At 40.2% G+C, this 25825-nt stretch overlaps 1 protein-coding gene across 4 annotated transcripts in view; it reads right to left on the bottom strand.

The window, feature by feature from the left end:
* Positions 1-25825, bottom strand: part of DENND1A (DENN domain containing 1A) — a 514969-nt gene that overhangs the window by 334294 nt on the left and 154850 nt on the right. The window lies entirely within an intron of this gene.

Raw genomic sequence — 25825 nt, 5'->3', positions numbered from 1 at the left:
TGGACACAAATTGAGAAAACACAGAAACCAAACTGAATTTTTATTTCTTTGGTGAACCTGCCTTCCTTGAGGCTTTAGAAAGAAATGAGCTCATCTGACTGAATGACGGACTTTAAAAAAAATCAGGTTTTAACTTAGAATAATTCCAAGGGAGAGCAGCATAGCCTGTCAAGAAAGGCTCCTACATGGAGCTTAAAAAAAAGAGAGAGAATCCTGCAAAAACTGAACCTGCTATGTGGGAATTTCATCTTGCAAAGGATCCCCAGGTGCATGCTCTGTGGGGGTCAATCAGTTACCAATCGGTGGAATGGGAGCTTCCAGGGAGGAGGCTTTTGTCTTTCATGGAGTTTCCCAACTGCTGGCTGCTTTTCTCATCCGGCATTCAGCTAAGCCTCAGATATTGTTACAGCACAAAAATATACTCCAAAATATCTTAACATTGCAAAAAGCAGTCTAACCAATTATCTTTCTTTTCACAGCTTCACACAGTTCACCAGTGTCAAATTGGTAACAAATTTCCATGGACATTTCAATTGGAACAGGGGAGGTGGGTAGGGGGGGAGAGAGGAAAAAGGGGCAGAACATGGATGAAAATCCTAGGATTCTTGTATAAGGACAAAGCCTAATAGCTGCAGGAGACCAAGGTACATCATATGCTGGCTTTAAGCACCATTATGGCTCAGCGAAACATCATAGCAGCCATAATGAAGCCTCAGAAAGGATCTTCAGTCCTGCCATCTCAGCCACACACCAAGTGGTACCAGCAATCTGAGGCAGTCAAAAATAAATGGGAGGATGGCCTGACTTACAAAGGGATATAGGAGCAAGGGATGAAGGCGGAAGTCTTCCCATCTCTTGAAATAGTTTAATACCATATATCAATTACAGTAGAGCTCAGAATCACAGGACTTACCCACTTTTTCAGGTTCTCTCTCCTCCATTTCAGCTGGCACCCAGTGGAAAGTCAACATTCCAGTTTGGATTTAGAGCCAGTGAAATACATTCATTGATGTAAAATGATAGAAATTAAATCTACTTTATTTCAAGAATATGAACTCAAGACTTTAGCATTTCCAGTGCCAATCCTACAAAATCCTCTCCTATTCCTCCTCCACCTTACTGCTGGGCCACTGGCACCAGCGCCGTGGTTGTCGGATGTTCTGCTCAACCCATGGCAAACAGGAGATTCTAGAGGGTCCTGCCCTAGGTCATTCAGGTGGGAGGGTGGAGATTCAAAAAGCACAACTGTCCTGCCCAAATTGGGATGTCCGGTCATGCTATCCCATTGTTTTAAATGAACAAAGATCCCGAACAAAGAATAAAGTCCTTCATTCAATCAGATGAGTTATTAGCTTGCTCAAGGCTAAAGATATTGTGCTTTTCAGCCACTGGTTTTTCATTTGAAATCCTCTGCTTCTGACATCACAATTTGCTGTTCGGGGGAAGGTCTTTTGAGATCAAAGGTAAATGATTATGATTGAGAGAAGAAGAATAAGTCTGGGGCGAATTAAGTAAAGAATGGCCATTTACCATGTTAATGATCTTGATTTAAAAAGCCTGAGTAAAATTCCATGAAATTATTATGGATTATATTTTACTTAAAAAAAAACTGATTTGAATCCAGCTTTGTAGTTTTCCTTTCAGAGAGTGGAGTTGCCATTACACTAAAGGAAGCGTTCTGAATAGATTTCAATATTTATTTATATTTGAGGATTTTTAGAGCATGCAGGATTTGAATACAGGTGTAAAATTTTCATTACAGAGTGGAGTTACCATTACACTAAAAGAAGCATTCTGAATCAACTTCAATATTTATTTATATTTGACCATTCCCAGAGTAAATAGGTCTTCTAGGTGGCCCTGTCACACATTTCTATGGCTTTAAGTCTGTTTTCTAGTGAATACATTCCCCAAGATTTGTAGCAAGTGACACCATCGGCCCAAAAACGATGGGTTCCCCGTGTCTCCATTACAGCAGCGCTGACCTGACATGGGGTCAGTACACAACAGGCACCAGGACACAGTGGGTCTAATTGTGCACTTCTGAACAACTGTTCTCAGAGAAAGTTACTTGTCCAAAGGAAGGTTATAAGGAAAGGCCATGTAAATGACAGCAACCTCACAAGTCACATTATCTCTGCCCTGGAAAAATGCAGTCTCATTTCCTCAGTCATATTAATGTAACTTCTTTAAAATAAAAGAGGAAATACTAGAGAGGGATTATATCAGCATTAAAGATAGCAGCGGGGCCGAAGTGTTAAACAGAATACAGATTTTAGAGATCTTCAGAAGAAGAAAAAAACAGCTCCACAGACACTCTGATACCCCAAGAACTTATTTCCATTAACCATTTGCTCCCTGAGGTTGCTTACTTTCCATTAAGATTTGAACAGTTCCTGGGCCTACTGGATGAGAGAGTCAGAATGGCTCATAGATACTTTATCACAACCAAATGATTTGCAGACAGAATGCATCAAAGAAATCAGCTCCAATCTTGCTCCATATGCCTAGCACTAGTTAAGAATGTTCCTGAACTCACACTGAATTACTGCATATTATTCAGGGGAGGAAGGATTTCATGTTTATTTCATTTTTTAAATCCACCATTAAGTAGAAATTCTTCACCTAAAACTAAGTATTCATTTTCCAGCAGGTGGATTATTTGCAGGAAAAAAACTTCCCTCGGAATTAATGCAGCAATGCTATATGCCCCCCATTATGACAGGCAATCCACTAAATTTGAATTTAAACTTAATAGCCACCTCTACGACAGCTATTCGAACTCAGCCATAGCTTGCTTTTCTGTATCTGGTGAATTTAACATAATGGAATCCCCAAAGCTCTTTCTCAATGAAACTGTCTCGGAAGTGTAGGCTTCTTGGCCTGATACCTAGTTGTGAGATTATTGGGAGCTGGTGATGGTTAAAATGCCTTAAATATTGGAACCTGGGTCCCGAAAAGAACAGTTTAATAGTGGCAAGAGTAGGACATCCCTTTACAATCTTCCCTCCAGATCTCCTAACCCCTCCTGACCAATTCCCAGAAGCAATGGCCCCACCCTCCCTCAACCCCTCCAGAAGCAAGTTTCTGGCTACTTCTTTCTCAGCTGCCCTGAAATGGGAGAACAGGAGAGATTTGGCCTTGTGCCAATCAAAAACAGCCCAAAGAGTCTGGTCTCAAGGGCTTTACTAAATCTGGGCAGGGTTTAGAACTGGTGGCTCCTGTGCTCTCCCACCAAAACAATCCCTGGATATGTCTCCAAAGCATCAATGGGTCTAGAAACGGCATACTTCATTAGGCATGGTCAGCTACCATCCCTCACTGTGTGACTCCGCAGGAGACAAATCCCTTCATTCTACCTCAGTTTTCCCAGAAATGGATGAGTGTGAATAAGGGGAAAAGTTGGTGAGAATTGCATCATTCTGCTTGGGTGCTGAATAGTGTTATGGGTAACATAGGTGCTGATTAATAATAATTATAAGAATAATAATGATAATGGAATTTGTTAAGCACTTACTATGTGCCAAGCACTGTGCTGCGGTAGACACAAGGTAATCAGGTTATCCCACGTGGGGCTCACAGTCTTAATCCCCATTAATCCCCAGATGAGGTACCTGAGGCACAGAGAAGTTAATTAGCCTGCCCAAGATCACACAGCAGACAAGTGACAGAGCCAGAATTATAGCCCACGTCCTCTGATTCCCAAGCCCGCATTCCTTCCACTAAGCCACACTGCTTAATAAATCCTAGTAAGATTTCAAATATCACTTATCACTATCATTAACAACAACAATGGTAATTATTGAGAGCTTACTGTGTGTAGTACACTCTACGAAGCACTTGGGAGATTACAATACAACAGTGTTGGCAGACATGTTCCCTGTCTGCAATGAAGTTACTGTCCTTTCCTACCTTACTGGGATGTTGCAGGGGGAGGGCTGGGAGAGAGGAGAAAGAGATGCTGATGTAAAGTACTTTGTCCTCCAAGATAATTCCACAGGGCTCTGAGCAACTGGCATTAAAACCAGAGAGAATGAAGACACTCCTGTTAACGCAATAGTATTAACACAATAGTTATACGACAACATTTACACAGAAACACTGGAGTTGTTCCAATGGAGTATACCATTCCACCCAATGACATGGAGAAAACCCCAAGGAAAACTGACTTCAGACAATAATAAGCTCTTGGGGGCCCCAGAAGTTTAACAGGATGATTCTGTCTTGAGCTTAAGAAAGGCATTCACAGTGTGACAGCAAGTCTTTTGTCTATTCAACTGCAATACTACATGCCGATACAAATGCTAAACCTAAGGTAAATGCATTCCAACTAGCAGATTGGTCCCCTCACCATACAGCACAAACATCAAGCCGGGATATGGTGCTACGGAACCAAAAATGAGCAAAATAGGTATTTGCTAGGCCTGGCAGGCAATTTCCCAAGGTTGCAGAAACGTAAGCATTTTCAAGTTGCATTTGGAGAATATTGGAAACGGGGACAACAAAGTAGCTATTGGTCTAAAAAGTGTCAGAAGAGCCAGTAACCTTCACAATACAAACATCCCTACTAAGACGATTGCATTAGAGAAGCAGCGTGGCTCAGTGGAAAGAGCATGGGCTTTGGAGTCAGAGGTCATGGGTTTGAATCCCGGCTCCACCACATGTCTGCTGTGTGACCTTGGGCAAATCACTTAACCTCTCGGAGCCTCAGTTACCTCATCTGTAAAATGGGGATTAAGACTGTGAGCCCCACATGGGACAACCTCATCACCTTGTTTCCCCCCCAGCGCTTAGAACAGTGCTTTGCACATAGTAAGCGCTTAACAAATGCCATTATTATTATTATTATTATTATCTGGACCTTTCCACTTGGAAATTCTTCAAACACGAGGGGAACGCTAGTCAAAGCAAACTTTGGAATCCATTGTGCGCCTTCCCTTCATTCATTCATTCGATTGTATTTACTAAGCGCTTACTTTGTGCAGAGTCCTGTACTAAGTGCTTGGAAAAGTACAACAATAAACAGTGACAATCACTGTCTACAACAAGCTCACAGTCTACGGGGGGGAGACTGACATCACCACAAACAAATAAAATTACAGATATATATAAATACGTAAGTGCTGTGCGGTTGGAAAGCAGGGAGAAGAGCAAAGGGAGCAAATCAGGGTGATGTAGAAGGGAGTGGGACAAGAGGAAAAGTGAGACTTAGTCTGGGAAAGCCTCTTGGAGGATATGTGCCTTCAATAAGGCTTTGAAAGGGGGGTAGGGAGGTAACCGTCTGTCGGATTTGAGGAGGAAGGGCATTCCAGGCCATAGGTAGGACTTGAGCCAATGGTCGGTGATGAGACAGGCAAGATCAAGGCACAAGGAGATGGTTTGTACTTAGAGGAGCACTGGTTGGCTCTATATGTTCCTGGTGTCCAATGTCCAAATGCCACTAGGAGACAAGTACTTTTTACAAAGGGTTTTGAAAACAATCAATACAATTCAAGATTCTGATTTATTATCCAAGTGAAATGGCGACAAAACCTACAATACAGGAAAGTGTCCCTTCAAGTTTGGCTAATGTCATTGGGGAAAGGCAATGTGTCTACCAACTCTGTTGTACTGTGCTCTCCCAAGTGCTTAGTACAGTGCTCTGCACACAATATGCGCTCAATAAAAACCATTCATTGATCAAAGGAAAACGCCTAGAGGAATTCCCTTTTAAGCTAAGAGTTTCAAGGATCCTGAATCTAAAATCACCTTGACCAAGAAAAATTAAGAGGGAAGCAAAGAAATACGGCCATACGAGAACTAAGTATTTGAACATATCACATGGGAAAACTTTATGTGAGGAACCTTAAGAGGATTTTACTCAGCATTTACTATATCATTTCTTAGCTGTGCTATTCTCAGAAAAATGGAGCTAATCGAGAAAATTACTGGTGCAATGAACAATAAAGAAAAAGCAATAAAGAAAAGCCAAATGCATGTTTTTCTTTCAAAAAGGCAACTTCAGAATATCTGTAGGCACATGCACAGAATCTCAGGCAGTTCCAAGTGCACTCCAAATACAATCCCATCATGGATATCCATCAGCAACCTGAAAAGCTGCTTACTGACTCTGCCTCTATGAAGAAAAGACCTGGAGATAAATAATGATCATGAGGCTGCACATTTTTGACATCTGGGCTGGATTACATCAAATATTGTCATTCTGTTCAACAACAGGACACAAGAAAATAAAAACCTTTCCCAATTTAAACTTGTCCCTAGAGTAACAAAGAGTGAAAAACTGCCAAGCTCAGTCAACAGCTTCTGTTCTTTATTGTCTGCATTTCCAATATATGTGTGTGCTTACCTCCTGCCCTTCCACCATTCATCGGCTGTTAAGTAACGCTTTGCAAGCTAGGACTACAATTTATTAACCGAACAAGTCCTTCAAATCCCAAGCTGCCAACAGAAATGTCTCTTGGCACAGAAACCATTTGGAGTACATCAGCTACTTTTGTTAAGATTATTGTTTTTCATAGTTAAATGTCATTCATGCGGTAATGCACAATTCAGAGCAACTTGAACTAGGGTTTTAGATCGTCAAAGAGATTAACTCACAAAACTGGCCAAAATCCGACAGGTTGGGCATCTTAATATTAATTTGGGGACTGGCTTCACCTCTGCTACGTCGAATTAACACTAGACAGAAAACAGATCACACGAAAGAAAATAAACCTAACTGAAAATCGAGTAGAGTAGCATGATGAGTCTGGGGTTTACTGGCTGGAGCGCAAATGATTGTATCTGTATTATTTTATTTAAGAAAATAAACAACCACTAAGGAGCCCAAGGCTCCAGAATGGCATTTCATTTAGTGCCGGAAGAAATCCCCAAGTTCATTTCACTGGAGGCATTTCCAGAAACCCAGGGGTTGACTGACAAGGCTATATATTGACATCTGATTCACAAGCAATTCCTTTATGTAGGTTGACTTCAGAACCTCTTCTCACCTGTTGAATACAAAGTCTGGACCCAATATTTGGGCTGCTTGTTGGAAAAAGACTAAAGTTCTACATAGTGACCTTTCACTAGCTGCCTAATTGGAGAACAGTCACAAACCTGGATCCATAAACTGTGGAAATGGACCTAAAATAATTCCTTAAATTCTCTATTTCCTACGTTTGCTTCCTCTTGATTCTTTTAATTTTTCTGGCACTGGAAAAACATCTAATGGCCTCCAAAAAGTGCAGTTTACTTTTTAACTTATTCCCTTCCTGTAAGGAAAATCTCTGAGTAGAAATAAAACTGAATCACAAGACAATTAACACTTTGGAGATAGCTTGGAATGGCAAATTAAAAAGAATTCTGGGGAAGCCAGGAATATCACCAGCTTTCTGATGACATGGAAATGGTTTGTGGCTGGAAATTATCTAAAGTTTTCAGAACCCACTCCACTGAGATGATGAACTCATTCTAGCCTTTAACGTGAGGCTCATATCTGTTTTTGATGTGTCCAAGACCCTCCCAGCTGGGGGAGACTGCAAAAAGGATCTGAAATATTTGGTTCAGCCACGGAGAGCGATTAGCTCAAGTCTGGAGAGGGGGAGGGGAATTTATCTATTCTTTCAGGAAAAAAGTGGTATTCTCATTTAACATCAGAGGGGTTCCGAGAAATGCAATAAAAGTCACTAAAATTATGGGAATAATAAGCATAAGACCTTATTCCCCTGCCCTCCATCTAGAATACTTAGTTTGCTGGTACACTGGAAATATAAGTGCATATAGTTCATTTTCCTTTTCAAAGTACTGAAGGAAAAGATGCTTTAGCTGGACATCTTCATTGTTTTAGGAGGCAGTGAAATAAGGTGAAATAGATGGAGGATATAAACCCCAACAAAATTCATTAGCTATCCAGGGGAGGATTTTAGAATTAACTACAGCAAAAATAATGTTTAAATCTACAAGACTGGTAGCACAAACAGAATTCTGTGGGAAAGACCTCTCAGTACTACTGCATAGCTCTCTCCCTAGTTCAGTGAACTGATTGATGTTTTGAGTATACCATCGACTTTCTATTTAGCTAAAGGAAAACAAGACTAGTGTCCCATTTGCTTATTCATTTCAGAAGATTCTTGTTAATGGGTCAAAACAATGATTCCACAGTGTTGCAGAACACAATTAGACAATTTAGCAAGCATGTAAATATCAAATGATTTCAACAGGTGATTAAAGATGTTTTTTAATACACCTGGATTTAGGGGCACTTTTAAAAACTTCTAGCTGTTGCAGAGGGTTGATATATGGAGAGAAGAAAAGAATCAGAATGCTTAGAAGGCAACAAACTCCCTCAGGACTTTTGATTTGATTTCATTTCTGTATTGTGTATGACAGAGGAATTCAAACTCAAATCCTCCAGTTTATTGAACAAGGCATCTTTCAGCCTTCACTGGCAGGGTGGTCACTTTGGAGGGAAAGAAACAAGGGGAGAATGCATTTTAGAAAAAATAAAACAGCCACAATATTTTTTACAACAAAGCAAAGGTACACAACATTCTCTTTTCATTCAGAGCAATGAATAGTTTTCTTCCATCAAAGTCTCTGTTCCCACAGCCAGACATGAAATTAATTCCACCAACATCCCTGTTCTCCCGTGAAACATGCTATGCTGAATTCATGCCAAACCTCAGAAGCTTTTTGAAGTGATGTCTGCAAGAGGATTTAGGTTTAAAATAATCTCTACAGAGAAGCTGAAATGAATATTCAGGCATCAAAATTGAAGTTTAAAAAGTAACAAGTGAAGATAAAGATATAAGAAAATCATATGGCTGAAAGAGATTCTGAGGGGTCATCTGGCTCAGCCCTGATGCTAGGCTGGAGAAGGGCTAAATATCCAGAGCTAATGTATGTTGGCTCAGCATACCCTAATGGAAAAAGAATACCACAGAGTCAAGAGACCTGGGTTCAAATTCCAGCTCTGTCACTTGCCTGCTGGGTGAGTTTTGGCAAGTCACTTAACCTCTCTGGGCCTCAGTTTCCTCATCTATCCAGCAGGGTTAAACTACCTGTTCTCCTCTCTCAGACTGTGGAACAGAAACTGTATCGAACCTCCTATCTTATATCTACCCCAAAATTTAGCTCATTGTAAGAACTTAATAAATGCCAAAAATTATTAAGGATCTCAAGGATTACAGGCTCCACAATTTCCCTTGTTAACCAGCTCCTCTGCTTTCATCACTGATAGCCACAAAGTTCTTCCTTTGCCCAGCTGAGTCAATCATTGGTATTTATTGAGGGCTTACTACATGCAGAGCACTGTACTAAGCACCAGGGAGAGTGCAGCGTAACAGAGATGGTAAACACATTCCCTGCTCACAATAAGCTGAGACAGTCTAGAGGGCTCTCTCCTGCTTTATTTTAAGCATTTTCTCTTGTTTGGCTTTTAGGGGACAAGGAGAACAGTTAGCCAGCATCCTCCCTATTAAAAATGTTAATAACAATCAAGACTATGGAGCAAATTAAGTCACCCTCTGGCCTTATCTTCTTCAAAATAAATGCTCATCCCCAATTCCTTTAAGCATCCCTCTTGGAAGCTACTTCCTTCCCTTCTGCATGTTTTTGGACATTACCATCACAACATCGCTAAAATCCACCCTAACCTCTCCATCCAAACTGCTACTACGCTGATCCAAGCACTTATCCTGGCTCTGCCACTTGTCTGCTCTGCGACCTTGGGCAAGTTGCCTCACTTCTCTGGACCTGTTACTTCATCTGTAAAATGGGGACCGAGACTGTGAGCCCCATGTGGGACAGGGACTGTGTCCGACCCGATTTGCTTTTATTCATTCATTCAATCGTATTTATTAAGCGCTTACTGTGTACAGAGCACTGTACTAAGCGCTTGGGAAGTACAAATCGGCAACACATAGAGATGGTCCCTACCCAACAGAGGGCTCACAGTCTAGAAAGAATGATAAGGGTAGACTACTAGCAATGAGAAAATACAAATTTCACCATCCAAAGTAACAGCATTACTGGAAGGGCTGAAATCGGCCCTCCAGGATCAGCGCGCCGGCTCCTCACTGATCCCGGCAATAGACTCAAATGGCTTGTATCCATCCCAAAGTTTAGTACAGTGCCTGACACACAGTAAGTGCTTAACAAATACCACAGTTATTATTATTATCCTAGTCCACCTTGACCACTACATCCTCCTCCTCGCTGACCTCCCTGCCTCCTGTCTTCCTCCATGCAAATCCATACTTCACTCTGCTGCCCAGATCATTTCCTTAAAAAAAATTCAGTCCATGTTTTCCTACTCCTCAAGAAACTTCCAGTGGTTGCACATCCACTTCTGCATACAGCAAACACTCCTTATCATCAGTTTTAAACCACTAAATCAGCTCACCCCCTATATCTTATTGATTTCTTATTACAGTCCAGCCGGCTCACTTCACTGCTGTAATGTCAACCTACTCACTGTACCTCGATCTCCTCTATTTCACCACTGATCCAGTATCCATTTCCTCCCTGGCCCTGAAACTCTCTCCCCCTTCATATATGATAGATCACCACTCTCCCCACCTTCAAAGCCTTTTTAAAAGACTATCTTCTCCAAAAGGCCTTCCCTGACCAAGCCCTCATATCCCCTACTCCATCTCCTTTCTGCTTCATCCTTGCAACCTTTATTTATCCCACCCTTCGCCCCAGAGAACTTATATACTTAACTAATTTATTTTAATACCTGTCTCCCCATCTAGACTGAAAGCTCCAGGGAGCATGTCTACCAAATGTTATACTCTACTCTCCCAAGTGTTTAGTACAGAGTTCTGCACATAGTAAGCGCTCAATAAACACGATTGATTGATACAACCCATCCCACATGTTTTGCTCCTCCAACACCAACCTACTCACTGTACTTGCAACTCGTTGCTCATATCCTCCCTCTGGCTTCGAACTCCTTCCCCCTTTACATATGACAGAGCACCACTCTCCCAACCTCCAAAGCATACATGAAACAGCATGGTGCAGTGGAAAAAGCACAGGCCTGGGAGTCAAAAGGTCATGGGTTCTAATCCCAGCTCCTCCACTTTTCTGCTATGTGACCTTGGGTAAGTCAGCTCACTTCTCTGGGACTCAGCCCCCTCATCTGTAAAATGAGGATTGAGACTGTGAGCCCCACATGGGAAAGGGAATATGTCCAACCCGATTTGCTTGTATTCACCCCAGCACTTAGTACAGTTCCTGGCACATAGTAAGTGCTTAACAAATACCAAATACCCCTAAATACCAAAGCCTTTTTAAAATCACATCTCCTCCAAAAGCCCTCCCTCAAGCCCTCGTTCCCCCTTCTCCCTCTCCTTTCTGCATCACCACTGCACTTGGATTTGCACTCTTTAAGCACTTGATATTTACCCTACCCTCAGCCCCACAGCACTTACGTACATATCTGGAATTTATTTTAATGTTGAGGACTGTAAGTTCCTTGTGGTCAGGGTCTATCAACTCTGTTGCATTGGACTCTCCCAAGTCCTTAGTACAGTGCTCGGCACAAAGTGATTAATAAATATCATTGAATGATTAACTGTTTTACTTAGCCCGTCGCACTATATCTAATTTAATGTTTTTGTGTTTGACCACTGCCTCTCAGTCTATAAACTCAAGGATTACTTTGTATTCTGATTTCTTAGGACAGAGGAGATTGAACAAATTGGGTGTTCAATACTGCTTCTGATTTTTGTTTTCTTTCAAGCTTCCGTCATCATTGTAAAATGTGAGTACAAATCAGGACATAGTACTTTAAAAAGGGGTCTGTTGTATATGGCATATCAGAAAAAATAACTGCCCAGTGCTCCTATTTGGTTAATAAATCCCAGTATCTTATTGTTTCCCTACATAATTGTCAGAACTCTAAATCTTATAAACTTTCCAGCTACCTCTTGCACTCATGTTTCTATTTATTTTGGCCCATCTTCCACATTTAATATTATTTATTCTGATTCTTCTCCTCATGAATATTTTCTGTTTGACTTCCTCTGTAAGCTCTTTGTGGGTAGGGGATGTGTTTCATGCTTCTGTTGTACCTCCCAAGTGCTCAATATCATTATTACTTTGCTTTTCTACCAAGGGGACAACAATCATGACTTCAAAGTCTTTCTGCTGTGCAAGTGCCCTGTCAAGTCTTTCCATAACCTGTATGGGTGTTAATTGCATTCTGTCCCTAAGAATAGCTCTTTGAATTGGTTTCTATTGAATTTCTTCCTATTTTTGCAGAACCATGCTTTTAATTGATCACTCAATTAAATTATTTCAAAGTCCCAGCATCCTTGTCCAATTTAATACTACCATCCTTTTGATTTTTCACCAACTTCTTCAGTGAACTTATGGAATAGAACAAGCCCACCAACTGATCTTGTGGACAAAGTTAGCCATGAGAACTACTACTACTATTTTGTAGTAATATTTGTTAAGTGCTCACTATATGCCAAGCTCTGTGCTAAGCATGGGGGGGTCGATATAAGGTAATAAGATGAGACACAGTCCCAGTCCCAAATGGGTCTCACAGTCTAACTGGGAGGAAGGACACGTATTTAATTCCCATTTAACAGAAAAGGAAATAGACACAGAGAAGTTAAGTGACTTGCCTAAATTTACACAGCTGAGGGAGAATCAATGGGAAATTGACAGAGTTTATATTAGGAACAATACAGTCCAAAGAGGGACTGGGCCTGGCTGTCATACCAGACCCGGCCAATTCAGCACATCCGCCGGCCTGCCCTTACTTTGGGGTGCAACTCTCAAGCCATGTGGTGAAAACCACACTTATCTAACTTGCCAACAAAAATATAGAATCAGAAACCTTATTGAAGTTGCTTTAATTTAACTATTGATAATTGTTATTTACGACAACCTCGAAAACAGCTCTTCACCTAACATTAGTACTAGCACAGCTATCATTTTCCAGCTTACAAATGAGGATATGAGGTGGATCAGAATTTTTAAAATCAGCCATTACAATCAATCAATCAATCATATTTGCAGAGCGCTTACTGTGTGCAGAGCACTGTACTAAGCGCTTGGGAAGTACAAGTTGGCAACATATAGAGACAGTCCCTACCCAACAGTGGGCTCACAGTCTAGAAGATATAGATTGCTTCTATACAGCAATCTATACAATACAATACAATCTATACAGCTTCTATACAGTACAGATATATAATGCTTCTCTAGCAACATCAAAGGAAGTGTAATTGCTCTAGCACAAAACCATAATAATTTGCTCTAAAATAATCATTCTAGTATTTGTTAAGTGCTTTCTGTTTGCTAGGCACCGTACTAAGCACTGGGATGCATACAAGCAAATCGGGTTGGACACAGTCCCTGTCCCACATGGGGCTCATAGTCTTAATCCCCATTTTACAGATGAGAAACTGAAGCACAGAGAAGTGAAATGACTTGCCCAAGGTCACACTGCAGGCAAGTGGAGGAACCAGGATTAGAACTCACAACCTTCTGACTCCCAGGCCCATGCCCTATCCACTATGCCATGCTACTTTAAAATCTTCAAAACCTTACCAGGTATCAAGATGACTGGCCTGCAAATATCAGGGTCAGTCTTTCTTCCATCTAAAGTTGGAGCTATAGTGGGGCCCTTTTCCAACCTTCAAACAATCGATGATATTTATGGAGCACTTACTGTTTGTACACCACTGTATTAAGCACTAGGGAGAGTTCAATACAACAGAGCTGGTAGATATGTTCCCGGCCCACAATTGAGCTTACAGTCTACAGAGAATCTTCTAAGACTGTGAGCCCACTGTTGGGTAGGGACCGTCTCTATATGTTGCCAACTTGTACTTCCCAAGCGCTTCGTACAGTGCTCTGCACAAAGTAAGCGCTCAATAAATACAATTGATTGATTGATTCTAAGAGTTAAAAAAAAACAAATGCTAGTCATTCTGCAATAACATCAGCAGATCTTATAAGTGCTTTAGGATGCATGCTCTCAGACCCAGCTGAATCGAATACATCCAGTGTTTTTCTGTTGTGTTTTTTTCTAATAGCCTTTAACTGCTTTCCCCTTGCTCTAGTTTGCTTTCCAACTTTCCACTATTCACTTCTGATATAAAAGTTTCCACTTGTCCAGTTCCATGTTGATCAGCTTACCCTGCTGATCGGGGTGTGGGGGAAGAGGATTTAATATTTTCTTTGGTCTTCCAAAGACTGTGATTCCCATGTTAATTCAGTTCAATCATATTTATTGAGAGCTTACTGTATGCAGATCACTGTATTAAGCACTTGGGAGAGTACGATATAATAATAAACAGACACATGCCCTGCCTACAATGAGCTTACAGTTTAGAGGACAAGTTGTACAAGGGCTATGTCTTGATATTAATATCTTGTCTCTACCCCAACACCTTGGACAGTGTTTGACACATAAAAGGAGCTTGTTAAATACCAATTTTTTTGTTAAATTGAATATTAATTACCTTTGCCTTTCATAGCACTGGTGATGGAATAATTCTAGAAGAAAAAAATGTGCCCCAAACCTCTTAATAGTAATAAAAAATAAGTTTTTGCAGTTTTCTGTTTTTCCATTTTATCAGCCTTTTCATATTTTAAAGAATGTTCCCCTCGGCTTAGAACAATAAAGTCAGTACTGATTAGAAAATGAAACAGAGACACAATCCTAAATTTTATTCCCAGTCACAGAATTAATTTGCTGTGTGACTTTGGGCAAATCATTTATCCAGTCTGGGCCTCAGTTTCCCTTTTCTAAAGCTATCAATACCTGTACCCTAAGGACCTGAAGAAAGCTTTTTAAAGAGGGGCAAATAAAATAAGAATCTGTAAAGCTCTTGGATCAGTTATTAAGCTATGAAATAAATACCAGTTCTACATATATTCCAATATCAGAGAATGACAACTTCATTCAGGTATCATTTTTTTCAGTTTCACTGGGTCACACTACTGAAAGAGGGAGAAAGGGAAACATGTATTAAAAAATAACAACCAGAGGCTCTTTTTAATTCCTTTTAAAAATTACTAGGTGACAATTCTAAATTGTTTTCCCCAGAAAATCTGGAAGGTTATCTAACTTAGACAAGAGAGTGTTGATTTTTGAGTTAAGGGGTATCACAATACTTTTGAGTTAAGTTTCTACTGCATATACACAAACAGAGGTATACAGCTCCCTAAAGCTGTTTGTCCCCTATGCATCATTGCTCTGCCAGTTGGCAACCCCAAGCCAGGAAGCTGTCAATTCCAATTGAGTTTAGGCTATGTAGTCCTATTAAAGAAGTCTTGCTGGTTTAAGGGGCGTCCTCTGTTTCCAAAGCATGGGAAAAAAAGGCTCTGCTTTCCTTAGATTTGAGCTGGCAACTTTCACGGACTAGAGTTTTCAAGGAGCTATGAATGAGTTTAACAAAGGAGGTCTGTGGCTGGTTTCTGGCTGAAATCCATGTCAACAGTTTTTAAGGTCACAGGCCACACTAACTAACATTTATTCCCAGCAGACCCTGCTCTAAACACAAGCTGTAAGTAGTACAAATTTGGAATTTTTCTGTAATCCCTTGAGATATTCCTGATCCTTGCACATGTTTCTGCTCAATTAAAAACAATTCTCGCTTTGCACCACAAGAGAGGCCCTGCTCAGCAATCGAACTTCATCCTTTAGATAGATGAACAACAACAACAACAAAAAAAACCAACAACAACAACAAAAAACAAACCAAAACTGGAAATCAAAGGAATAAGCAGAGCGGGGAGGAGGAGAATTCAGGTTGGATTCCACCAAAAAGTTCGGTTAGGTCCACTGAGGGCTCAGTTTGTCCAAACATCAACAGGTTATGGTACTAACAAAACTATGAAGGCTTGATTTTGTCTTACATGGATGACCGTTCAATTGTACCCAAATTAGACACAAATTTCTAAGAAAAATGTCCAATATAAAAAGCATAATGATTGTGCTGTAAACTAGAAACCGCTGGCAGATAATTACATATCTGTGTTGCATAGTTTGTCTCCCCCAAATGAGCGATTACCTGAAAATATGTTTTCAAACCTGTCGAAAAGAATAAAAAGAACTCTTTCAAGGGCAACTGCAGAAGTAGAGCCAACATCTACTCCTTTAGGTTAAAACTAAAAAGGCCAACACTAAAAATTGAACAATTAGAGAAATGAAAATGTGCTGATGCAGTAATAACAAGCAAAGGTTAAGTGGATTTAGAAACTGCAGTTCACAACATGACACATGCAGCTGTAACTCTAAGCAAAAGGGATTGTGATTTTTTTGATTGTGATGTACCTTGGAGAACTGCAATTAGTCTTTAAATTAATCTTGTAATGGGGGGGTTGCCAGAAGGTTCGTCCCCAAGCCTGCCAAAGGGAAGAACCAACTACATAATCAACTACCCATATAATTCTTTTTCTCCTTTGTTTTTCACCATGACACCCCTGGTGATACGATGTCGAAGTGGGCAGGTGAGACTCAAAGGACCTTTACAGGACACAGAGTCCTTTTCTCACTGGTTTGTCCATCACTGTTGGCAGCACTGTCTCTTCCCACAAGCTGTTGGTGGCACAAAAACAGCCAACCAACCTGGGTGCCTCTGCTGCTTCCTAGCAGTTCAAGGTATGCTGAAATGCATCCTTGTAAAGACAAGAGAGATCACTAGGCACAGGCTCTTTAGACATTTAACTTTCACACTCCAATGAAGACTGACAATGTTTTGGTTCCTTTTCTCTTCCCCATTCAGCCCTGCTAGTTCCTCTGCCGCAATTTCTTTAAAAATAACTTGGATTCTAAGTTGGCTATTAGAGAAAAGCCATCCATGTTTAGGTGGATGGTTAGGCATAGGCACTCTTTTACAGAAGATAGGAGAAATATCTGGTAAACTGCAGAGCCAAGGAGAGTACAGAAGATAAAACAGTCTAGGGTAGGGGAAACCATGAATCACTCTTAACATGTTGGACCTTAATATTTCCCTTCCCTAAAATACCTGCCAACCCAATATGGATGCTAATCAAATTTAAAACAAAATCATTACCTTTTTGTCAGAAAATGCATTGTTTTGAAAATTCAATAAAGCTCATTCTCCACCTGCTCCAGGTAGGATTTTGAACAGACAGGGGTTGAATTAAAAGTACAAATACTGATTTAGTTGTATTTCCTAAATTGGATTCCTAAAATTACATTTACATACTCAGTTCTACAGTAACACAAGCGTTATGCTCTTGATGAATACCTCATTAAGAAAAGTTCACATTATAGTACACGTCCCTTGACTGACACCGACTCCACTAGAAGAAGTATTTCTTCCAACACTGCATCGTGCTCAGTTTACATAGATGTGGGTTGTTGGGAGAACACTCCCAAATTCCCTAGCAGTGCTCTATCCAAAATGCTTAGTGAAAACATGCTGTATGGAAGACTGTAATATAGTTAGAAGTAAAAATGTGGACATACCAAACTTTCCTTAAGATTATTTTTTACATTAAGGGGTCTTTAATGTAGTTTAATTTGTTTTTTTTAAAACATCTTTCCGTTTTATCTAAAAGTATCCCAGAATGTGCAAACAGAAAAGTAGTCACAGACGCAGAGGCAAGCGGCAAACTACAGTGCGCTCAATTTCACTCAACTGCTTTTTTCCAATGCACTTTTAACAAAGAAAAAATGTCACATTTTTAGAGCCAAGCAGTTTTCATTGCATTTTGGGCTCATTACTGGACATAGAGAGCTAGTTAAAATGCTGGACTGAATAAATGAACAATAGAACAATTAACACCACATTCAAAACTCCACCCACTTTACTTCAAAGGCACTCTGAAATACAAGGAATTAAAAACCATAAATGATGCCTTTCAGAATTAATTTGGTGATAAATATTGCTTTGCATTACAGATTACAAAGATGTAAAGTCTCCATTTGACTGCCTCAAACTTGCAAAAGAATCAAAAAAAGGACATAATTTACCCTTGGTTATTTAAAATCACTCGCATTATTTACTTTTTTGAACAGGGTAAGCTCTTTCAAGCTTCATAAAAATAGGCCCACAAATTTTCCAAGATTTTCCACATATTTTTTACTCTTCAAAGCAAGTTTTGCCTTAAAACTGACAAGAATGACAGATTTAATCTATAGCAGGCAATATTAATGGAAGTTTTTTTGTCCATCTAATATCAATACCTACATTTAAAAACAATGATACTTTTTCCACCTCATTTCTTCTGTAATTTAGAAAGCAGTATATTAAAATACATAGGATTACTCACTTGGACGATGTAAGCAAGAAAAATCAACAAAGCACCAAATAAGTTATTTGCTACTGTCCTAAGAATTGCTGTTTTCAGGAGGTAATGGCCATTTTTTTTTTCATTGTCAAATTCTGGAACTCTCTCAGCAGTCAAGATAAAAACATACTGATTTTTTTTTTGAAAATGTGCCAAAATGTTAACTGCTTAGCATAAACAGACTGCAAAAACTGCATTTTAAAAAACTACAACTCAGTTATCAACATTTTTTACATTCCCAAACCAGAACTATTTCTTCCTTTACAAATTAGTCATAAACAATCACCCTATTTGTGAGATTTTTTTTCAATCTGAGAAGAAGCCATGTTTAGTTTAGTTAACAGAAAGTAGGTGAGATGGACACACATACATAATAGTACTACCTGAGGAAGCTGAACCTTAGAAGCTTTGTTCCAAACGTTGATAGCGGGAAGTCATAGAGGGAATATGTAAACTAATTTCTTCCCTTACGTATTGATCTGGCTTTTGAAAATCAAAGTTAGGAAAAGACTGGTGATCCACAAATCAGTTACATCAAGTGGTAAGGACAGTGCCTATTTTTCTCCAGGCAATGAAAGCAAAACAAAGTATTCTCATATAGGGCCAATCAAAAACAAAGTGGTTGCCCTTTAGCCCATCTGAAAAAGGCCTTACCGTCATCAACGGTATTTACTGAGTGCTTATTATGTGCAGTGCACTGTGCTAAGGACTTGGCAGAGTGCAATACAATAACTGGCAGACATGCTCCCTGCCCAAAACAAGCTTACAGACTACTACCTCCTTAGCTACAATTTTTCTCCAGTAAGTCAGATTCTCCCCTCATTAATATGGCCTTGCTTTGGCCATTTTCATCCAGAATATTTAAAAAATCTTAACTGGTTTTCTTCTTGTGTTCTCCACAAATGCAACTTTGTCTGTTTCCTCTGGGCTCATCCATATAATTCACTTTCCTCCTTTTCTACTCTCTTCTTGTCTCTCTTCTCCTTCCCCTTTCTCTGTTTTTGCTTTCTTGTCTCTTTCTTCCAGCACGTACATTAGCTGTACTGGTTTGTAACTAGCCAGTGTCTCTGGGGATCTATCTAGTGGCTCATGATCTCTAGCAAAATGCCTCTAAGAGTTCTGGGTGGTATTATGATCCTTTTCCCAGGTTGGCATTTTCTCTCACTCTTACCCTGTAGGAATACTGTCTGATTGAGAATACCAAATAGTTTCACAAAAGGAAACTGTCAATGAAGGAACTTTTCAACTGACTCCTTATTCCCCTTGAACACACCTTCTAATATTGAAGATAAGGCCCTGCAAATTATAGAAAACCAATCGACATATAGCGCTTGTTCCAACTTTAGATGAAGCCACCAAGGCAGCCCAAGCCATGAGAAATGACGAAGCAACTGAATCTGATGGCATACCTGCTGAGCTCTTCAAGCATGGAGGTAACATCCTGTTTAAATACTTACACAAAAGAGAGAAACCAGTACTTGGCCCTGCAAACATCAAACATAACAATAAAACAAATTTGCACGATCCAGGTGAAGCTGTGGGTCCAACACTGTTTTTTCAGCCACAGACACAACAATACAGAAAACCCTCCAGTCATGTCAGAGAGAGAGAGTGTGTGTGTGTGTGTGTGTGTGTGTGTGTGTGTGTGTGTGTACTTAATTCTGCATCACAACCCCACATATAGTGGGGTCTAGTGAAAAAATGTGGAGTTGGATTCTATTTCTACTTCTACCCCAGCCTTCTATGTACCCTAGACAATGCGGTAACCTCTATGAGTCTCAATTTTTCCAGGAGGGAAAATAATTTGAGGATTAAATGAAATCACTGAGGTGAAAGCATTTGGAGTCCTAAGGAGAAGAGAGAGATCTAAAAAGATCGTTTTTATCTCACAAAAAAGTTCAAGCTTGGACCAAAAAGGAGAAGCCAGTTCTCCTGAAGCTCTGCTTTAGCCACTGTAGCTGAAACTGCGAGAGCAATGTTTGCCATGAACACTTGATATCAAGATTCTGTGGATTAATATGAAATCCTGTCAGTAAGCAATGACTATATGGTCAGTTTCCAAGACATTTTCACTAAATAGCTTGATCAGGGTACTGTAAGGGTTAGGCTAAAGAGCTAAATCGCCTATGAAAAAAAAAGACCCTCTCCCTCATTCTTGGAATGCCTGTGATTCACACAGTCTCAGAGATGAAAATCATAGGGGAATTGCTGATTCTCAAATGGCCAACATCCAGAATCAAGTGTTCTTGGGAAGAACCTGACCTGAGCCAGTGTGCCTTCCTGTGACAAGCACCTGCATAAAAAAAAAATGACCCTCAGCCAACCCCTAAACAGTTCTGGAGCAATCACTTGCATATCTCCCTCCATCTGCATTTGTTTTTAAGGCAACTAGCCTCTTGATAGCTTCCTTGGCAGGATATTTGAAGAAAATGAGAGGAACAGAATTCTTTTCTTTCTTCTTTTTAAACGCTAATTGCACTTATTATTGTTGCTAATAGAGGCCATCCTGAGCTTGCTCTGTTCCTGAGTAGGGGAGAAAAAGTGGAGCACTCTAGGAACCTCAAACAACATCCTCTAGTTTGTTTCTTTAAGAAAATAGCCACTCCACTTCACTGACGTTGGTGAGCAGGTGCACTCATGTGAAACCCCACCTCACTTTCAAATCAAAAAAATTTGGAAACGGCTCCTGAGCAGGAAAGGAGGGAGTGGCATCCAAGGTACAGCTCCCAGATAATGATAATAATAACAATAATTGTGCTATTTGCTAAATGTTTACTATGTGTCAAGCACTGTTTTAAGTACTAGGGTAGATACAAGATGATCAGGTCGGAGACTAGTCCCTGTTCCAATTGGGGCTCACGGTCTAAGGGGGAGAGAAAACATGGGCTGAGTCTCCATTTTACTTATGAGGCAACTGAGGCTCGGAGATGTTAAGTGACTTGCTTAAAGATACACATCAGACAAGTGGTAGGACTGGGATTAGAACCCAAGCCCCCTGATTCCCAGGCCCAAGATTTTTCCAGAAGGCCACTCTGCTTCTCATATGCCAATCAATCAATAGTATTTTCTGAGTGCTACCAGGTGTTCAGAGCACTGAACAAAGCACTTGGGAAAGGGACAACAGAATTAGTAGTGAACGTGATCCCTGCTCTCAAGGACCTATAATGCCAGATTGCTCATTTCTGCCAAGCACAGGAAATTTACATCCCAGACAAATACTATGAATTGGGAATGGGCCAGGACCTAGTCCTTTCCGGATTAACAGAATTTTCTAGAAAAGCAGACTTCTAGGTGACAAACATCTCCAGGGTAGCTGAGGGGCTCTGTTCTAAAGGGCTGGGGAATGAATGTCCCTTGGCTGAGCACACCTTCACAGTTCAAAAGACCGAGGGCAAGCTTCTTTGGTTCTAAAAACAGTAGCAGGACACTAACAACAGCAGAGAACAGAGAAACCATGGCTGCAATCATAGAGGTTGCTTTATGGCAAAAGGGCATCTGTCTGAATTTGGAAGCATTTGACACGATAGCTGGCTTTCTTCCCTGAAATCAATCAAAAAAGACATGACTTGTTGCCAATGTAAAAAATAGCAAACCAAATTCCACAGTGAAGATGGTACGGAAATTCCACTCTGTTAATAGTAAGAAAGGCAGGAGTTTCCTAAGTACGTTTAAGGTTCTAGGAAGAAAATAACCAATTTCTCCCAGAGGGGTCTCTGGCTTTGATGCCCAAACTGCCCTTGGCATTAGACCAGGCTTGTTCTTGGAGCAAGAGCCCTCTCGCAAGGCAATCATAAAACACTTAAAAGGAGGACAGGGGATTCCACCCATTTCTGCAGTATCTCAGGGAAATCTGCTTTCAAGGTAGAGCTGGAAGGTGACCTTACTCTTCCCCTTTCATTACCTCTCCCCCTTTTAATAAAAAAGGAAAGCATCCATCACATATAGTTGCAAAAGGGATTCTACAGCAGCATTTGCCTGAGGAAAACATGCCCTCTGATTTTCTTCCTCTTGTTTTACACACCTGATCTAGATAACATAGAAATACATGATTTGTTTTTCAAGAAGCAGGGTGGCCTAGTGGAAAAATCAAGGGCCTGGAAGTCAGAGTAACTGGGTTCTAATCCCAGCTCTGCTGCTTACCTGCTGTGTGACCCTGGCAAGTCCCTTAATTTCTCTGTGCCTCAGTTCACCCATCTGCAAAATGGGGAATCAAAACCTGTACTCCCTCCTACTTAGACTTTGACCTCCAAGTGGAACATGAATATCTTGCACCTACCCAGGTGCTCAGTATGGTGCTTGGTCCTTGGTAAGTGTTTAAATACCACAATTATTATTTATTTGGTGCAGGGTAGGGGGAAAGGAAACAATTTGATACCACAAGTATTACTTATCTGGCACAGGGTTGGGGGAAAGGAAACAACTTTCAAGAGGGATGGACAAAGGGGTTATGGGGAATAATTTCTTGTGTGAGGATAAAACTTCCCTATGTTTATGGTCAAATATAATGCAGTACATGGAAGATTGAACAGAATGGTGTGCTTGGCCACAAAGAATTCATTAAAACGAAGTCTGCTTGCAAAAGACTCACTCCCCTTCTGCTAAATGCTTTGAATGTCAAAGTGTGTAAATTTAAACTTAAGACCATCCACCAACTCAAATTTCTACTCAGTTTCAATAACTCTGCTGGCCTAGGAAGGTAGACAACTGTTGCCAAAGTCAATATATCACATATCTGCATTTAGGGAGAGATTTCATTAAGAAGTAGTAAAAATGTCAGTAACTGAAGCACAGATTTGTGAAGTCCAATCTAAGCCACATTACCAAGCACAAAGCAGTCTATCAATGAAAACTGAGGCAACAATGCCTTCCAATGATAATCAGAAGTTTGGTGGGGCAGTCGTCGTAAGCACATCTTCACAGTCAGAGATACTTCCAAAATTTCTCTCTCATGCACTCCCTCTGTTCCGTCTTCCTGATATGTTACTGGTTTGCCCAATTTAATTACATTAGAAAAATAACACTTTGGTGAGGTTTACAAAAAAAACTGTTGCTAACAATTGAAAAGAAATGAGGACCAGAAGAATAGGTCCACATTTTGATCTACAATTTCAACAACCTACTTTATTTGCTGTGCCAACTGATCCCCAAGTAAGCCTGTTGTGGACAGGGATTGTCTCTCTTTGTTGCTGAATTGCACTTTCCAAGTGCTTAGTACAGTGCTCTGCACACAGTAAGCGCTCAATAAATACTATTGAATGAATGAATGAATGAATAAAGCTATAGAGTTAAAGTTTTCCAGGAATCAAAAGGGTTCACTAATGCAATAAACAGGAAAAATAATTATAGGAATTCAGAAAAAGTCCCACTAGAATGGAATTTGGAAGTATTTCCATCTTTTTATTACAAATGACCAGTAACCCCAGTAGTGATGGTAATATTGCTTTGAGCACTTGACCTCCCTCTGCTGGCTCTAAAGCAGTAGTTACTGGCAAATAATATGTTTTGATGCATCTGAACCTTCAAAGTCGGTCAATAGCATTTATGGAGCACCTATATGTTTTAGAGCACTGTACTAAACACTTGGGAAAGTATAAAATAATTAATAGACATTGGCAGAATTACAGGAGTGCCTTATAAACCATATTCAATTTAAGAATCAGCCACTCTACAGTGTTTAACTGAATATCCCAGAGAAAAATATTGATTAATTTGCTACATAAATCTTAGCCAGCAATATTTGGAAGAACTACACTGTCTTTCCATCTTCCTTAGTATTTTGATCGCTTTGTTCATGTTGATCATATTGATGGATCAGCAACACTTTTACTCTCATTTTAAATTTCTACCAACACTTTCAAAAAGTTATTTGAAGATGGATTTCACACCAAAGGGCTCTCCTCCTGAAATATGAATAAATGGGCTAATTATGAAAATCTGTTAAAACTGAATATTAAAAGGTGTGCATGCTCATCCCTGTAGGTATAATTTCTACATAGCTGCCTTTTGAACATTGGCTGTCTCCTGGTAATAGCTGAAGAAAGAATTAATCAATCAATCAATCAATCGTATTTATTGAGCGCTTACTATGTGCAGAGCACTGTACTAATTAATGTTTTCTACGTTTTCAACGAAGATCAGCAACCTTTCACAGAATCAATCAATGGTATTTACTGAGTGCTTACTGTGTGCAGATCACTGTACTAAGCACTAGGGAGAGTATGATAAAACAGAGTTGAAAGACATATTCCCTGCCCATAGAAAAAATTCAAGAATAACAACAGAGACTCACTCAATTCTTCTTCCGAGCTCCAGAGAAAATGTTGGACCTAATAAGCCCAGAAGCAACCTGAATTACATTTAAAAAAAAATCTACATAGCACAGCAGCTAGAGCACTTCCTTTCAACCAGTAAAATATCATAATAATCACCATCATCAGTGGTATTTATTGAGGACTTACTGTATACTTAGCACTTGGAAGAGTACAGAGTTGGTAGACACATCCCCTACCCACAATGAGATATTAATATAAACACATAATTTACAATATATAATTTACAGATCTGTACATAAGTGCTGTAGAGTTGAGGGTGGGGCAAATATCAAATGCCCAAAGGTCAGAGACCCAAGTACACAGACAATGCAGAAGGGAGAGATGGTCATGGTCCAGTTTCCTCGAATTAGATAAAAGCACACTCCTCTCCACAACTAACATAACTGGCAAGGTTTCTTAGTGAGTACATTAATCAATCTTTCCCTCTGTTTGCCACAACCTATTATCACATTAAATAAAATTTTTCTGATCAATCGAAAATCAGCAAAGGAAAGCAAATTACAATATGCATGCTGTAGAAGATGGTACATTATCAATGCTGAGAAAAACCTTTCCTTACTTTGTTAACTTCAGGTAAACCCTTTTAAGGATTAAGTGGGCATGCAGCATCCCAATTAGAGCACCTAATTATCGTTCATGGAGAAGACTCTGCTGCAACACCGCCCACTGTAGCTGCAGCAAAAACTCAGACGTCCATTCGGCGGAAACACACAGCCCAGTCTCAATTCTCATAATGTCCTCACGCTTGGGTCTTGGCTCTGCTAGGCGACCAGGGAGGAGTACCATTTGTCCCTCAACCTCCAAACACTGGTAAAGTTTTAAACTGCACCCAGCCCACCCCCAGACACGTTCCTGGAATGGGTCTCTTACACTGCACATTTCTGGGGGCATGGGGTAATGGTGACGGTAGTAGTAGTAGCATTTATTGAGCACTTAGGGCCATTGTAGGGATGCACATATTTTAAAAGTTTGTTCCAAAGACTGTTTTAGCTGTTAAACTCTAGCATTCCAAATGCCCAGAACCTTTAGGCAAGAATTCAAAGACTTAGTCCCTTCCCCTCGAGGCCAGCCAGTACAGGGTCAGGGAGGGAGAAGAAGAATAAAAGGTGCAGGAGTGTGGTTGGTGTGCCAGAGAAACATTGCCTTCCTGGAGCTCTCAGGGAGTCTGGCCTTTCATTTCTTAGGCCCAAATCCAGGTCCCTGGAACAGGCTTTTCTCAAGAG

The sequence above is a fragment of the Tachyglossus aculeatus genome, chromosome 4, assembly GCF_015852505.1.
Source record: "Tachyglossus aculeatus isolate mTacAcu1 chromosome 4, mTacAcu1.pri, whole genome shotgun sequence".
Classification (NCBI taxonomy): domain Eukaryota; kingdom Metazoa; phylum Chordata; class Mammalia; order Monotremata; family Tachyglossidae; genus Tachyglossus; species Tachyglossus aculeatus.
This window is presented reverse-complemented; position numbering and strand designations above follow the sequence as displayed.